This window comes from Adiantum capillus-veneris, chromosome 24 (genome assembly GCF_014529385.1).
Source record: "Adiantum capillus-veneris isolate H3 chromosome 24, ASM1452938v2, whole genome shotgun sequence".
In the NCBI taxonomy this organism is placed as follows: Eukaryota; Viridiplantae; Streptophyta; class Polypodiopsida; order Polypodiales; family Pteridaceae; genus Adiantum; species Adiantum capillus-veneris.
This window is the reverse complement of record NC_140954.1, coordinates 20,107,417-20,124,891: the sequence shown is the minus strand read 5'-3', so window position 1 is coordinate 20,124,891 and position 17,475 is coordinate 20,107,417. Positions and strand designations below refer to the sequence as shown.

The 17,475-nt window shown below is 45.9% G+C and overlaps 1 protein-coding gene across 1 annotated transcript in view; it reads left to right on the top strand.

The window, feature by feature from the left end:
- Positions 1–830: 830 nt before the first annotated feature.
- Positions 831–17,475, top strand: part of LOC147426053 (uncharacterized) — a 39,006-nt gene continuing 22,361 nt past the window's right edge. Inside the window, exons 1-2 of the mRNA XM_086498640.1 lie at positions 831–1,013; positions 1,209–1,610. The gene's annotated coding sequence lies outside the window, so the exon portion shown is untranslated. The remainder of the gene's footprint in view (positions 1,014–1,208; positions 1,611–17,475) is intronic.

Below are 17,475 nucleotides of genomic sequence, written 5' to 3'. Positions count from 1 at the left end.
CTTCTCCTCAACAAACTGGGTGAGGACATAATTGTTGGATGTTGCGTTGGCAGATAACAACGTAGTCGCAGAAGTGAAAGTGGTCGTAGTCGTAGAAGACGTGGTGGCCCCCTTGTGGGATTGTTGTTGTTGTCCCTTCTGCTTCGGAGTCGACATGTCTTGTCGTGTGCTCAAAAAATGGTCCCAAGGATCAAGGGATAGGATCTCATGTCGCCGTAGAAGGTACCGTCTCCAAAGCTGTAGCAGTCTATAATAACCACTCAAACAACCACCGGATCGTGTCCTGACGAGGAATGGAGTGATCGACCACGCAATATGCAAAAAGTCAGCCTGCTGTGTGCCCAAAAAACGTTGCAAAGGGTGTTGAAAACGCTGCTGTAATAGAGATTTCACTGTGCTTGTACGCCACTGATCGATACGGGAGCAGATTAACTCCACAAATAACTAGCAGAGTATCTTGAATGGAAAAGCTTTGAGCAAGTGCAAATTGGTGTCGGCCTTTATGCAGTGGGGTGTGCGATTAATTGAGAAAGATGTAGTGCTTGGTGGTGCTTTGGTCAATATGTATGTGAGTGCGGCTTAGTAAGAAAGAAATTAATGAGTTTTCTGTCCAGGACGTCTTCTGGTGGCGAAACAAATCAATTGTAGGATATGCTCAACAAGAGCAAGGTCAAGAAACTCTGGCTATTTGCAATGGATGCAAAGTGTGGGCTTCTCGCCAGACCATGTCTCTTGGATTGCACTGCTAGGATGATATTCCTTACAAGGGCTTGCCAAGAAAGCTCTTAACTGCTTTTGCTAGATGCAACATTAGGGCACCTCCCAACATGCAAAACCAAAATGCAGAAGGATTCCAACCTCAACAAGATTCCTTGCCATAAAATGGGGACCCTCAGGCTATTATGGTATATGTAGAACTAGCCTTTCACTAGGTATGTACCCCAGCCAACAATTAGAGAGATGGAAGCTTTAATCCTATCTCCAACAAGATACTAGCAGCTCAAACTGAGAAGGTTATTTCAGCTATTAGTGATTATGTAAAGTTGTGTGATGAGTTGGCAAAAGATAACTGTTATGATGAAATTGAAATATCTATGCTTGCACCTCAAAAGACTGAGACAAAATATAAATGCTGCATTTAGGCTATTGTAAGCAATCACCACCACCATTTATGCATCTTGTCATCTCTTGAAGTGCATTGATTGCAGGGTATACAAGCCATGGGCAAAGCAAAGAAGCCATCCTTAAATGTTTTCACTGGATTCGAGCTGTTTGGCTATACTACAGAGCAAATATGTGAGGAGCAAAGATACTGATGCAAAGGAAGGGGTATTGGATTTAAACGTGCAGAAAGTGAAGACAGTAGCAAAGCTCGCGATTGTGAGGCAAAAAAAATGAATAGTGGTGCAGGATGCAGAGGAGTTCGAGGAAGGACTAAAGTGCAGCGTGATATGACAAAAAGGCCAGTAAAATGTAGGAGTCAAGCAGATGGGAGTGACCAACGAGCAGGTTGGGAAGATGTAGGTGAGCGACATCATACTCCATATGGTGAACTCACAGACCAATGCTCTATATGATGCGGGATCCTGGAGGAGATGCTTTCATGCCAGGTAAACAATTGCATTGGTTGGGGATGATAGAAAGGAAAGCTAAAGTGCTAGCAAGAGGATCAATCAGAACCCATTGGATGAATTAGCAAGATAGAGGACTATATAGCTATGCTTTTTTGACTATTTTTAAAAACTTAAGGTAATGATGCAGTCTCTAAAGCTCATCCTCTGTCCAAGTGTCCTTATGAACATATACATAAGAGGGTGCACTCTGAGTGTCTGCAAAAAGTTGTACCACAATGTGTCTATATCTTGTTGTATCCGGTGTTGTCATAGAGAGCTTAGCCAACCTCCATAAAGTCTCTACCAAGTCTGTCACCCCCAAGTCTCCCGTGTGGTAAGAGAACTTGAGAACCTATGCATGGAGCCAATCCAACACTGTAACCATAGTCCACTTAGTCTGATCCCTACCACACAATGGGAAGGAAAAACCAACCGCTGTGTCAAGGGCCTCTGTCCCTCTGGCTGCTAGAAACAGTAGATGGACTCTGAAGCAAGCTGCCTTAAGGTCGGGGAAAGAGTTGTCGAGAAAACGTGTGAAGTGGTAGTCGAAAAAATCCCAGCAGCGATGGATGTCAAAACTTGTCAATCCATGAGGGACTGCTGTCACAAAATGATGACGTGGCTGCTCGATCTGCGAGAAACCCTAATTCTGTTGAAACCCTAATCCTAACCCTAACGTAGGAAATGAAACCCTGATTTTGCTGACGTGGCTGTTGACACGTGGCAGCTGTACGGACCTCCGGAATTTGCGGCGCGTTTTGTGGCCAGCCGTACGGAAATCCAGCTTTTTGGCATTGCTTTTTTCTACGCAGTTGCAGAGAGAGAGAAAGAGAAAAACACTCTTTGCTTTATTGAGAGAGAGAGAGAGAGAGAGAGAGAGAGAGAGAGAGAGAGAGAGAGAGAGAGAGAGAGAGAGAGAGAGAGAGAGAGAGAGAGATCTATTGCTTTATTTTTAAAAGCTTTTGATTTTCAGCTTTTGGGGCTCTGCTTTTGGCAACCCTTGTACCTTTAAATATGTGAGCAGGCGTCTCACAACTCAGAGCATGTGGACGCAGAGTCTGAGTGTGAGCGCCTGCACAAAAAGAAATACCGAAAGGGGCGCCACTCTTTGGGGCCAATATCTCTAGGCACGGAACTCCGCCGGGCCAGTGTCGAATTAAATTGTGAACTGTGAACCGTTTTGAAGTGGTTATTTGGTGATGTCGGGGTAGATTCTTGACTTGGAGTGTCCAAGTCTGTTACAGTGGTATCAGAGCACGACCGATTTCTCTTCTATGAGAAATTTGATCCCAATTTTTTTTTTCACGGCACCTATGGCTTCAGGCAAAAATCAGTCGACTCCCTCTGCATCCGGAGATGCGGGAAGGGATCACAACGAAGATTCCAGCAAGGAGTATGGCCCACCTCGGCCTACTCAAGTGGAACGTCAAGAGATGGAGCGTCGTCAATTCATCCGCGATGCAACAAAGATGATGCTCAATTTTGCGAAGGACCCAAAATTTACAAAATATATGAGCGAGACTTCTTTCCAAAAAGTGCATGAGCAGTGGCAGAAAACCACAACACCACCCCCAAAACCCGTTCTCAAGAAACCTTCTGCTCACAAGAAGTATTCAGAGAAGGAATTAGAAGAGATGGTTGATGCACGGATTGCTCAGCTTTTTGACGCGCAAAACAAAGCTAAAAAGCACGGCAAAAAGCAGAAGAAAGGCACTGACTTCCCGGGCTATTTGGGTCGTCAATCGACATTTGAAAAGGTAAAGAAACAGAAGAAGCGTGTTAGACTTGAAGAAGTACCCAGTTCTTCTTCTTCTTCTTCTTCTGACAGTTCTTCTAGCTCATCTGACTTGAGCGAAGAAGACCGAAAAGGCAAAAAGCGAAGCAAGAAACAACTCTTCGGAAAGGGCAGAAAAAGGCAAAGAAGTCTAAATCTCGCCCAGTAGGAGACAATTCTACAGAGGACTCGTCTATAGACAGTTCGGACTCTGATGACTGTTACCATATACATGTGGTAGTGATGTGTGTGAACACACTAGGACCGCCGGGGCATTTTTTCCCTCTTTAGGAGGTTTTTTCCCCCGTGCATTGTATATACGCCCATCACTCTAGGGCTATCTATCTTTCCATTGCACACTAAGTAACACACTCTCTATTGTGTGCCTTGAGCTTCCTTCGTCTTCTCCAAGCTGTGTGTGTTTCTCTGCAACCCTAATTCCAACAATTGGTATCAGAGCAGGTCACGTCCTCCCGGGCTTAGTCGCCAGCTGCTCCAGCACACGCCTGCTCACTTTCTCCGATTTCAGTGAGCTTTGGCAAGCGTTCGCAGGTCGACAAAACGGATCTTGGAGAATGTGCATCGATTATAAAGCTCTCAACAAAATCACCGTCAAGAACAGATTTTCGATTCCTAGGATCGATGATATACTCGACAGTTTACAAGGATCCTTGTGTTTTAGCAGGATTGGTTTGAAGAGTGGATATTATCAGATCCGAATCGCACCAGATGATGGACAGGATTTTTCGAGAGTACAGGCTATTTGTTGGCACTTTCTTTGACGATATCATTGTTTTCTCAAGAATGAGGTAGAACATAGAGATCATCTGCTTCAGGTCTTTCAGGCATTACGAGATCACAAGTTAGTGATTAATGCGAAGAAAAGTGAATTTTTCCTGCCAGAGATACACTTTTTGGGACACATTGTCTCAGCAGGAGTGCAAATGGATCCGGCCAAGGTAGAGACTATCCGTGATTGGCCCGATTTGGAGAATGTCCATGAAGTTAGAAGCTTCTTGGAATTGTGTCCGTACTACAGGCGGTTCATTTGAAAGTTTGCAGAGGTTGCTTCCCCTTTGCATATCTTGACACAGAAAGGAGTCCCTTTCTCATGGGGACCCACAGAGGTGACTGCCTTTCAGACTTTGAAAGAGAAATTGACAACTGGACCAGTTTTGACTTTGCCGGACTTGCAGAAGTCATTTGAAGTATATTGTGATACTTGTGGTTGTAGTCTGGATGTGGTCTTAATGCAACAAGGCTAATGTCATGCCTATGAGAGTCGATTGTTTTCAAGGCCGGAATTGACAGTACAGATATGTGAGAAAGAGCTTTTGGCAGCTGTCCATGCAATTATTCAATGGCAACATTACCTACTCGGAGCCGATTTTACGGGTTTTCACAGATGATGGGACTTTATGCTACTTCTTATCATGGAAGCAGCTATCAGAAAAGCAGATGCGGTGGGCAAACATCTTGTCACAGTTTACTTCCGGATTGTCCATATGCAGGGACAGAAGAAATTGGTGGCAAATAATTTGTCCCGAAAGCCATTGGTTCTGGCTATTTCCGCGATACATCCTAGAAACTTTGAGGATATGGTCGGTCAGTACGCCACATAATAGATTTTTGCAGATGTATTCAGCTGAATACAGAAAGGGGAGATAGTAGCGGACTATTCCATTCGGGATGGCTACTAGGTGAGGAAAACCATAGTGTGCGTTACACAACCGTTGAGGGAAAAGGTTCTAACCGAATGCCACTTGTCCGCCTTTTATGGGTCACCGCAGCATTGCTACCAGCTTGAAAGGGGTAGAGAGATACGTCTTTTGGCCGAGATTCAAGAAGAATGTGGACGAGTTTGTGCGCAGTTGCTTGGTATGCAAGAAGGTCAAGTTTGACGGGCATAAAGCACAGGGATTGTTACAGTCCTTTTACCCATACCCACCCGCCTTGGGAAAGTATTGCAATGGATTTCATCTCCCGGGAACACAGTGTGGGCACGATTGTTTATTGCCCAGGTCTTTAGATTACATGGCATGCCTAAGACGATTGTCTCCGACAGGGACCCCAGGTTTATGAGTTTGTTTTGGAAGGCAATTTGGGAGAACATTGGCACGCAGTTGCAGTTCTCGTCATCGTTCCACCCGCTGACTGACGGGCAATCTGAGATTTCCAATTCAGTGGTTTTAGATTTATTGAAGTCTTATATCTCAGATCAGAAGACTCGATGGGAAAAGTATCTACCTTTGGTGGAATTCGCCTACAATAACAGGATACACTCTTCGATGGGGAACGCGCCATTTGAGATTGTTGAAGGTGCTACGAACCCTTCCTAAGCACGAAAGATAAGATTTTTGAAACAGATGAGTATACGCGTGACTTAGACAAGGCTTTTTCCAAGGTCCACGAGGCTTTGCAAAAATCTCAAGAACGACAAAAGAAGGCAACGGATCGCCATCGTCGCGATTTGAAATTGAAGGAGGATGATTGGGTGCTCTTGCGTTTTGAGAAGGCACGCCTACGAAAGAAAAAGGGAAAGGAGAGGCTTTTTTCAAAGCTTAGTATGCGATACTACGGACGTTTCCAGATCTCCGAAAAGATCAATGATGTCTCCTTCCGACTGAAATTGCCTTACACTTGGAGGATTCACAATGCATTTCAAATGAGTCTTTTGAAACCTTTTAAAGGTGATGCGCCTGATGATGGGGAGTCCGATGAGCAATCCGAAGTGGAAAAAAAACGAGGAGATCCTTGTTCCTGAACAGATTTTGGCACATAAGGACACAAAGAATAAAGGTAAAGTCCGAAGGCGGTTCTTGGTTAAGTTCAAGAACTATCCTGCATTGGATGCGAAGTGGATGGAGGAGGAGGACCTAGCAGATACTCCTCAGATTGTGAATCTTTACCTCGAAGCTTTTGGTTTAGCATAGAGTATTCTAAATGGAACCCCGAATCCAGCTTGGCCAGAGAGCTGGTGCAGTGGATTGCACAAGAGGGGAGTTACTCTGCTCCTTTGTCAACAGATGCCTTGATTTTTAGAATACTAGAGTCAGTGATGTCTCTTTGAGCTTCAGGGATACTGAGAGCTAACAGTATTCTACTGTATGACTTTATGAAATGGAATATCGGAAAAATATGAAACTGACTTGTTCTTGACTTGTTTAAGTGCAGAAACTGATAGATGAAATGACTGCAGCATTTTGGTCTAATGATCTCGAATAGACATGGTTGCAATAGGGGTTAGTCAATTGGGCATCGATGAGGTCCCGACTGGATCTAGATGCGATTGCTAGCTACATTGCCGATAAATCATGGTCTAAGATCCGAATGAATGTTGAATGTCGTGTGATGTCCTGTGATGTCGAGTGATGTCCTGCGATGTCGTGTGAATGTGACTGTCGACTAGTACATGTGCTAGATGTGTATTTTCTAGTGCGTAGGTACCAACAGTCAGTATCTGCTAAGACTGTTTATGGCCTCTGTCTGTTTTGCAGGCATAATCGAGGGCGATTACAATGCTTTCAAGAGGGGGGTATGTCACAAAGTGATGACGTGGCTGCCCGCTCTGGGAGAAACCCTAATTATGTTGAAACCCTAATTCTGTTGAAACCCTAATTCTGCTGAAACCCTAACCTAACTGTAGAAAATAAAACCCTGATTTTGCTGATGTGGCTGCTGACACGTCGCAGCGGTATGGACCTCTAGAATTCGCGGTGGAATTTGTGACGCGCTTTGCGGCGAACCGTACGGAAATCAAGCTTTTTGGCATTGCTTTTTCTACGCAATTGCTGAGAGAGAGAAAGAGAAAAACCCTCTTTGCTTTATTAAGCGAGAGAGAGAGCGAGAGAGAGAGAGAGAGAGAGAGAGAGAGAGAGAGAGAGAGAGAGAGAGAGAGAGAGAGAGAGAGAGAGAGAGAGAGAGAGAGAGAGAGAGAGAGAGAGAGAGAGAGAGAGAGAGAGAGAGATCTAATGCTTTATTTTTAAAAGCTTTTGATTTTCAGCTTTTGGGGCCCTGCTTTTGGCAACCCTTGTACCTTTAAATATGTGAGCAGGCCTCTCACAACTCAGAGCATATGGACGCAGAGTCTGAGTGTGAGCGCCTGCCCGCACTCTTGTACTTTGAACTCAGATTAATACAAAAAGAAATACCGAAATGGGCACCAGTCTTTGGGGCCAATATTTCTAGGCATGGAACTCCGCCCGGCCAGTGTCAAATTAAATTGTGAACTTTGAACTGTTTTGAAGTGGTTATTTGGTGTTGTCGTGGTAGATTCTTGACTTGGAGTGTCCAAGTCTATTACAACTGCCACAAAGGGCAATGCTTGTACCCACAGGTATGGCTGCACCTCTCGCACCGAGCGGCTCGTGGAAAATGGACTGCCAAGAGACCTTCGAGTTGCCGAAGAGTGACCTATCTCCTTGGCCGGCGAGGGGGTATGGAATGGATCAGACGACAGAGCGAGGAGAGATACGGGGGGGATGAAACGAACAGAAGGGACGGATGGAGGAGATGGAGGCGGAGGCGGAGAGGTGGGGATAGTGGGTGGAGGGGGAGGGGGAGGGGGAGAGGCGAAGCTGAGGTGGAGAGGGTATCCGCCGGCTCATCTTACTGAAGAGGGTCGAAACAATTCCCTATGGAAATCCAGTGTCGTTAACTTAGTGCAGGTCGACCACTAGGGATGCCAAACTAGCGTGTCTGTCCCTGGCGACGATGGCCATGAACCCTCTACCAACCCTCCTCTACTTAGGCACCTGTCTTGGATGAGGTACTCGCCTGTGCTTCCTACATCTCTGCTTGCTGAGCTTGGCCAGCCTTAGTAGATTGGGTCTGTGTCGAGGATTGGGGCCTCCTTCATGGACAGGCGTTCACATGATGATCCATCTTTCTACAAATGAAGCACTTATTCGGGAGCCCCAAATACTCTACGCTCTGACAGAGCCAACCACCACTCACTCGAGGTAGTAAAACTACCTTCGGGAGGGTGTGGGTGTCTCGTAGCATAACACCTACCAAAGGCATGCTTGCTGCCTTGGCACCAATAGAAGCTGTCATGCACAATGTCTCCAACACGGTCCCAATCTCGGAACCAATCCTGGAGAGCAGGAGGAGGTACTCTCTCCTCAGGCCGGGGAAGCAAACCAAAATGAGCAGATCTGCTTCATTGGCAAGAACATCTGAAGATGGGTCAAAACCATGGCGCCACTGTCAGAAATGAGCCCTGATCGCTTGGATGGCTAACGGGCCTATTGAGATGGCCTTGGATCTCGGGAGTCTCGAACTCTATCTGGTAGTATCCCCACCAGAGAAGCTGTATGTCGATGATCTTTCCCACTTCTGCTAGGAGACGGGCCTGTAAGAGGTCGCGTACCTCGCCTCTACTGGGACGATTGTCAATGATCTTGTAGATGACAGAGGTGTCCTAAAGGAGCTCCACTTCTGCTTTAAGGCTTGCTTCTCCGATGGCAACAGAACAAGTCGGATAGTAGGCTTGGCAGAGTCGAACGAGGGGGCTTCATTTGAGTCCCTTCAACAAACACTCCAGACACGGCTTACTCGAGGTCGCTCTGATGTGGATTACTCCCCATCCAAGCCCGTCTCGAAGATTGCAAGATTGGCTACGATGGCAGCATCGGACTTCTCTCATTGACCCCATGAGGATAGTCTCATGAATGTACAGGGGTTGGGTGGACTCCAATTTTTACATCAGAGAGGTCGACTTAGACAAAAGCTTGAGAGATGACTTGTAGGTGGAATGATGTATATGTTTATGCTCTAGGAGCATCACCTGTGTGAGAGCCCTAACAGACACTGTGGACAGATTTTGTGTGGTCGCTATGAGACCTTTTGGTCAGCTGTCTTCTGCCTGGTGGCATTCAAGGAGGTGTATGTATGCCCTATTGTGGATTCATCGGATTCATGGCAGTAGGTCATTGTGCATAGAGACATCAATGTACAGAAGGGCCCAGTGGGTCACTATGCAGATACGTGGTTGCCTTTTGGGTTTATGCGCCTAACCATGCGAGTGCACAGGCTGAGTTTTGGTCACATTTGGTCCTACCCTATGTAGAGTAGTCGTACATTGGAGGGATTTCAACATGCTTGAGGATCCATCAAACAGGATTGGGGACAGTCATGCTACTCTACATGGGGCTGAATTGGTTGCTTGGAAACAACTATGTATGACATTGAGGATTTTGAATATATGGCAGCATGCTAGCTTCGCACGACCATCAGACAACCTCTTTTTTTCTCAATCTGACCGCAAAGTAGGTGGAGTGAATCTATCTAGGATAGATCTCTTTTTTGCTAGTGATCACTTATGTGACTTGGGTGGCTCAATATGCATTTTGGCAGGGACTACTTTCTCTGATCACGCACCAATGATCCTTACTTTGTCCGACAAGCAGTGTTATATTCGCATTTCTAAGAGGATTTTGCTAGATACAAAGCTCAAAGAGTAGGTGGTTATGCTGTGGACTGAGAATTTGGATACTCAGGGGGGCGTTGCTACTAGAGTGGCCATTGACCTCAGGGAGCTTAGTCGTTTCTTCCTCCAAGAGTGGACAACACGAATAGTTGCGGCTCGAGAGGAGGATAAGCAACTACGTAGGGGCATTGCCTCCTTTCAGAGGATGCATGAGTGGAACCGAGGTAGTTCTTGGATGGTCAGATGCTATAGGATCGATCACCATTGAGGAGCGGCGTTATGAGTTTGCCTACCACCGGCAGGCATCTTAATGGACTCAGGTGGGTGGGAGAGTTACTGGAGAGTTCTTTGAGAAACTGGGTCCCCGCAGACGAGTGTTCTCCAATTGAGGAGATCGGATGGGACGGTAGCCATAGATCTTGAGGACATACGGCTAGTATCTTTTCTCTTAGCTGAGCCGCAGTCAGAGCACAGGGATGTATGCAGAGAGCAGGTCTAGGCACAGATGCCTTGCTTGGTCACTGAGGAGATGCGATAGATGCCTGAGAGCCCTCTCCTGCCACAGGAGCTTCAGGAGGCTCTCAGAGCACTCCCTCGTGGTAGTTTCCCTAGAGAGGATGGTTTGACTCCTAGCTTTTTCTTGGAGTACTAAGAGATGCTTGGACAGGACCTCCGTAGTGCATAACAACACATTTTGTATATTGCAGAGATTCCTGATAGCATGAGCTAGGGTTTGATCTATTTTATCCCCAAGGAAGGGGAAATACCCTTATGAAATTTGGCAGTGGCGAGCCATCACCATTCTTAAATCAGCCTACAAAGTTCTTGCAAAGGCTTTGATTTTAAGAAATCAGCCGCTACTTAAGAGCTTCATATATGAGACTCAGACGGGCTTTATCAAGAAACATAGTATCCCTGAAAACATCTTCACCTTTTGGGAGGCGACTGTCCTAGCCCGCGTATGAGGACAGGATCTTGTGGTGCTCCTTCTCGACTTTGAGAAGGCCTACGACAAAGTGGACTTGGACTTCCTAGAGGGCACTTTCCGCAAGATGGGTTTTTCAGATGCATGGATCAGAGGGGTGTCTGCTCTTTATAGGTGTGCTCCCAGTCAAGTGTTGCTAGTAGGATGTCGAGGGGAATGCTTTATGCTTACATGCTCAGTATGGCAGGGATGCCCTCTTTCCCCCTTCCTGTATCTTTTTTCCGCAGAGGCGATCAGCAGATTTTTGGCCTCATAGGAGGTGCTTGTGTTAGGTGCAGCGGGAATGAGTGTTTGCGCTTTGCTCAAGATGAGTGCTCTGAACTGTGCTCAAGGTTCCTTTTAGTTCTTATGGAAGGGAGAGCCTTCCATTCTTAATGGAAAGTGCTATGATCACAAACAAAGTGAATGGACACTGTGCGTGCAAGTGTATGAGACTGAGAGATAGAGAGAGAAGAGAGATACGACACCAGAGACGTTGTAAAACCCTCCTCCGAAGGCCCCACTCTCATCGGCGAGAGTGGTCTACTTATTGATTGCACAAAGTGGTACAATGCGGATGCAATGGACTGATGCAACTTGGGACTATGCCGATGATGACGATGGGGATGACGACGAAGACTTTAGGGCTGAAATCTGCGGTCTTCTATTTGCTGAAAATCTGCTAAACTTGGGGCTATTTTGGGTGGTTGAAAATGACTGTTTTGGCTGCGTTTTTTAGGGCTGAAAATGGGGATACTCTGCATGAGGCTAGGGCTGAATCTGCTGCTGTCCATGAAGGCTGAAAACGCCGACCATCTGCTGCGGAATGGGCTGAAAACCAAAAACGTTGGCAGATCTGAAAACACTAGCAAAAATGCTGGGCTGATGTAGCGTTAGTAAAAACGCTGGACAATCTGGGAAGATGATGGCGATGCCTGCAATGTTGGAAACGCCAGGTGGCTGGGGGCGATGGTTGATGATCAAAAACGCTAGACACTTATGGTGCTGAAGGTTCTTGATGGTTCCTGCTGAGAAGGTGCCTGTTGAGCAGGGAGCTCCTGCTGCCTCTTCTGCGATTGAGTGCTAATTTGGGTTTGCTTATATACAAACTTAGCAAAATTTCCCTACCTACTTTTGTTGGAAAGTCAGTTAAAAAATAATAAGTGAAAAATGTCAAAAATAGGGAAAATAGGCTAAAATCACTGGAAAATTTCCCTAACTGATTCTAATGGATTTTGATGGGAATACTGATGATCATGCTGTGTGCAACCAGAGGATATGCATCTACACTAAGTGACTAGGCATGCACGGTCTACAAAATAGACTCACAAAAGTGCCAGATCACTTCTAATCTAGACTGACTGGACTGACTGAATCCTAATCATGGTGTAGCTTGTCCACGGACACATAGGGTTGGATGTGTCACGTGACATCCCCTCCTTTTCAAAGTGAGGTACTGGTACGGAACTATATGGCGTCGAGGGAGATCGCCAATAGCATCTAGAATCCTGGAAGGGACTCTTCGCCGGCCCACTCTGATGTGTAGGTCGTGCGGTACTTGAAATTCATAAAGGTCTGCAATGCCTTCTTCTTTGGGCCGCGCAGAAAGCGACAGAAAGTCTTCTGTGGCTCCTTCGATGCTTCAACTTTGTCTAGAGTCGTGCTTCTTTCTTCTTCAAGAATCTCCATGGCTGAAAATTCCTGAAACCACTTCCAACACAAAACCATGAACATACCCATTCCATGTAAAGTGAGTGGAAAAAATCTTGTCTTCCTCAAAGACTGTGCATGCAATGTAGATGAACAAAGAGACACAGTGCTAAACCGTTCACCACATACACGCAAACAATGAGATCGAATCTTTCTCTTATGATCTAGAGCTATCAACTGTGGCAAACACAATGGAAATGCCCACGCTTGGTGCTCATACCCCTTCATGTGCTCGTTCGGAAACTGTGTCATGCCAAGGAAGAGATATAGAATGTGAATTCCTGGCATGCAGACTTTTCAACTTTTCATGAAAATTCCGCATACATTCGTGCTCATCCATGAGAGAAACGTGCTCAATATACAATAAGTCATGCCTAGGAAAAGGGATCACATAACGATGCTGACTAAAATACAGGAAACGATCACGAATGAAACATTCGAACAATGCGTGCGTATCAATCATGCGAACACATAACACTTCCTATGAGGGTTCTTTGGACCTAGGCTCGAGAGCCAAGATCGGTTCTTCGTGACTGATCGAATCTGAAACGAGGTTAGCTTTGCTAGAAAAAGCATCAACTAACTCATCATCCTTGTGAACAATCACACCATCTTCATGCAACTCATCATGCTTGTGAGAAATCACATCTTGATCATGCAAATCATCATGCTCGTAAGAAATCACATCTTGATCGTGCAAATCATCATGCTCATCATTATCATTCAAATCATCATGCTTCTCATAATCATGCAAATTCTATGTGTCATGCTGTGGAAAAAAAGAGACTGCGAGAGTCTCCTTCTCCTGAACCCTTTCAATCTTGTCCTGCATATTAGCAATGAGAGATGGAGAATGAACAATGTCCTCTCCATGAATGACAATAGGAGAATCACTTTTGGCATTGAAAGTTAAAGTGTTAGCCTCAAAATCAATGAAAGCATTAGCATCACGAAACCATCGTATGCCCAAAATCATATCACATCCTGAGAGAGGAGAAACAACAAATCGTCTAGTGAAGGCAGCTTGTTGAATTCCAAACAACACATCAAGGCACTCCTCCGTGAGGAGAGTGTCCATACTGGGAACAAAGCCAGAGACCTCAATAGGAGCTCTCGGACTAACTTCGAGGCTGGCTCTCTCAACAAGAGAGGGACTGATCACATCATGCATACTACCTGGGTCAAACAATATGACAAAACGCTGCCCCGACATACGACCATAACATTTAATGAGAGAATCATCAATGGGAGGGTCATGAGAAACTTAGGGCACGCTCGTGTTATCATTCATTGCATTGACAGAGGAAGTGGGTGCTGTGGATTCTTTAGATTCATTCGATTCAAGCTTAGGACATGTTCTTTTTATGTGACCCTTAATGTGACAATGAAAACAACGACCTTCCTTAGAATAAGTGCTTTGCTCTTCTGACGTAATGTATCCTCCTATAATTCCTTGTGCTACCTTTTCGTCTGGAGTAAACTTAGGGTTAGCAATTTTGTTAGCCTTACCCTTAATTTCATTGGAAGAATTCTTTTCTGAGAGACTATTGGAAGATTGGTTAGAAGAGTTACCATCCTTACCATTCTTACCGTTCTTACCATTCTGAGGGTTCTGAGAAGTCTGCGAGGTACTTGTGGAAGTCTTGTTCTCCTTAGGCTTTCCCTTGTTGTGCTTCATCTCCTGTGCGAGAGCAATCGCTACCGTCGCTACCGCCTTGTTGAGATCGATTGATCGAGCACCTCGACATCGTACTTGATATACTCGTCCAATCCAAAGAGAAAAGCCTCTTTGCGCTCATCATCCGATTTTCGTAATTGAGTACCTAGCCGAAAAAAACACGATTAGAAAAAAACATAACCGGCATACCATTTTTCTTGAGAGCGCGCCAATCGTCCTTCAATCGTGCGAGGTACTGAGGTGACATAAACCGCGCCTTGAGCTTGTCTTGGAAATCAGCCCAATTGAAGGAAAGGAGCGTGAATTCGTTGGCTTCCTCTAGGTACGCGGCTAGCTGTGCCTCTTGCCATGCGTGGTACCAATTAATGGCATCACCGGCAAGGTACATAGCTGCCGTCAAAACTTTGCTATTTCCTGTCTTCTTCGTTGTCGCAAAATAAGCATTAAATTGATGCAACCAAGAATGAATAACCGTAGCATCCATCTTACCGTCATACTTATTGAAAGTCAACTTCTCTGTGACTGGATGGTTGGAATCCGCGTCGTGGCTTGCGCCACTTGATGAACTCCCACGATCTTTGGTTGGTTCGGTCTTCGAGGCAAGTACCTGTCGAACCAATTCTTGAGTTTGTAGTTCTCTTTGAGTCTCTCACTCAATCTCCAAGGTCGCGCTTTGTGCTGCCTCTTCCGCCTTTCTTTGTTGTTTTCTTTCTTTGCGTGCGTCGCGCTCACGTTCTAAAGCAAGGCGATTGTCTTCTTGTTGTGCGGCAAGTCTTGAGTTTCTTTCGTCGCGCTCACGGTCCTTAGCTGCTTGTTCACGGTCCTTAGCTTCTTGTTGTTCTGCTTTGCTTGCGAGTTGTGCCAGTGCAACTCGATTCGTTTCTTGTTGTTGTGCCATCATGTCCAACATCGACTTGACCATCATCTCCATAGGAGTTAGTACAACTCGTGGCGTAGATGGCGAAGGGGAAGGGTCGAAAAAATCTCCCGGTGGGGAAAAATCTTCGCCGCCTCTCTCATGCTCATCACCTGTATGCGAAGTATCCATTCCGCTTCGGGTGACGACCATGCACTATGATCTTTGGTTCTTAAGTTCACGAGGAACTTGGGTTCTTGAGAGTCTTGGATTCTTGGGTTCTTGGGTTCTTGAGGATCTTGAGGTTCTTGAGGTTCTTGAGGTTTTCTTTCGCTTGCAAATCGCGTTTGAGAAGGATCTTCTCTTCACCCGAGTTCTACTCTTTTCCGCGGGCGCACCCCTTGGCGGCCTTGCGCTCACACCAAGGTTGCTTTTTTCCACCTCACGTCGATTGGACGGCCGCTAAGTGCACGGTCCGCTCTCAATGAGTGAAGAGAGACACAAGGGGAGGCTGGACAAGCCCTTCTTTCCTAGGATTCTTGTCACTCTTCAACAAACACGATTAGGAATCAACACACCCAAGCGAACTTGGATTCATGCGACCTCAACAAGCAAAAAAAATTATGTGGTTCTTTCCTTGAGTGATACAGAACACTACCAAAGCTCTTATACCAATGTTAGGTGCAGCGGAATGAATGTTTGCGCTTTGCTCAAGATGAGTGCTCCGAACTGTGCTCAAGGTTCCTTTTAGTTCTTATGGAAGGGAGAGCCTTCTGTTCTTAATGGAAAGTGCTATGATCACAAACAAAGTGAATGGACACTGTGCGTGCAAGTGTATGAGACTGCGAGATAGAGAGAGAAGAGAGATACAACACTAGAGACGTAAAACCCTCCTCCGAAGGCCCCACTCTCGTCGGCGAGAGTGGTCTACTTATTGATTGCATAAAGTGGTACAATGCGGATGCAATGGACTGATGCAACTTGGGACTATGCCGATGACGATGACGGGGACGACAACGACGACTTTAGGGCTGAAATCTACGGTCTTCTATCTGCTGAAAATCTGCTAAACTTGGGGCTGTTTTGGGTGGTTGAAAATGACTGTTTTGGCTGTGTTTTTGAGGGCTGAAAATGGGGATACTCTGCATGAGGCTAGGGCTGAATCTGCTGCTGTCCATGAAGGCTGAAAACGCTGACCATCTGTTGCGGAATGGGCTGAAAACCAAAAACGCTGGCAGATCTAGAAAGGCTAGCAAAAACGCTGGGCTGATGTAGCGTTAGTAAAAACGCTGGACAAGCTGGGAAGATGATGGCGATGCCTACAATGCTGGAAACGCCAGGTGGCTGGGGGCGATGGTTGATGGTCAAAAACGCTAGACACTTGTGGGTGCTGAAGGTTCTTGATGGTTCCTGCTAAGAAGGTGCATGTTGAGCGGGGAGCTCCTGTTGCCTCTTCTGCCATTGAGTGCTAACTTGGGTTTGCATATATACAAACTTAGCAAAATTGCCCTACCTACTTTTGTTGGAAAGTCGCTTAAAAATAATAAACGAAAAATGTCAAAAATAGGGAAAATAAGCTAAAATCACTGGAAAATACCCCTAACTGATTCTAATGGATTCTGATGGGAATACTAATGATCATGCTGTGTGCAACCAGAGGATATGCATCTACACTAAGTGATTGGGCATGCACGGTCTACGAATAGACTCACAAAAGTGCTAGATCATTTCTAATCTAGACTGACTGGACTGACTGGACTGACTGAACCCTGATCATGGTGTAGCTTGTCCACGGACACATAGGGTTGGATGTGTCACGTGACAGCTTGTGTGGCCTATAGTTACCCATTTGGAGAGAGGAGCTTCTGGACATTGAGTGGTGATGATTAAGGCATGTTGTGGAGGATTGTGAGGCTAATTTGTATAGGTGTGAGCAGGCTTTGGAGGTGTTTTGTTGTGGGTCGGGAGCATTGATCAACTGGAAAAAGACAATTTCTTTTTGGGTTGGTGACTGACTGGATGCCTGGAGAGGGCTTTCATTGGATCCCTCCAGGGATGCTCGTTCGCTACTCGGGCTGCAAGGTTGGCTAGGACTTGTCACCAAAGCAGCAGACCACCCCCTTCCTCCCAACCATCGAGAGGAAGGTGTTACATTGGAGCTCAACCAGGTGCTCTTGGCCACTATGTGGTACATCACATCTTGCTGGATACTCTCAATTTCTTGTATCAGCCAGCTAGAGAGGCTGATTAGCAGAGAGTCGCTCTCTGTCGCGAGTGCAGTGAAACCTTGGGAAGTGGTTTTGGCAGGACCCTTTTGCTTCAAATGATCATCCAGGAATCCCTTTTTAGTACATAGCATGTGTCACAAGACGGGCACCACGTGCCAATAGAAAAGAACAGACTGAACAGACTTTTAGCACTTCAATAAAAACTGAACTGAAAGAGACAAA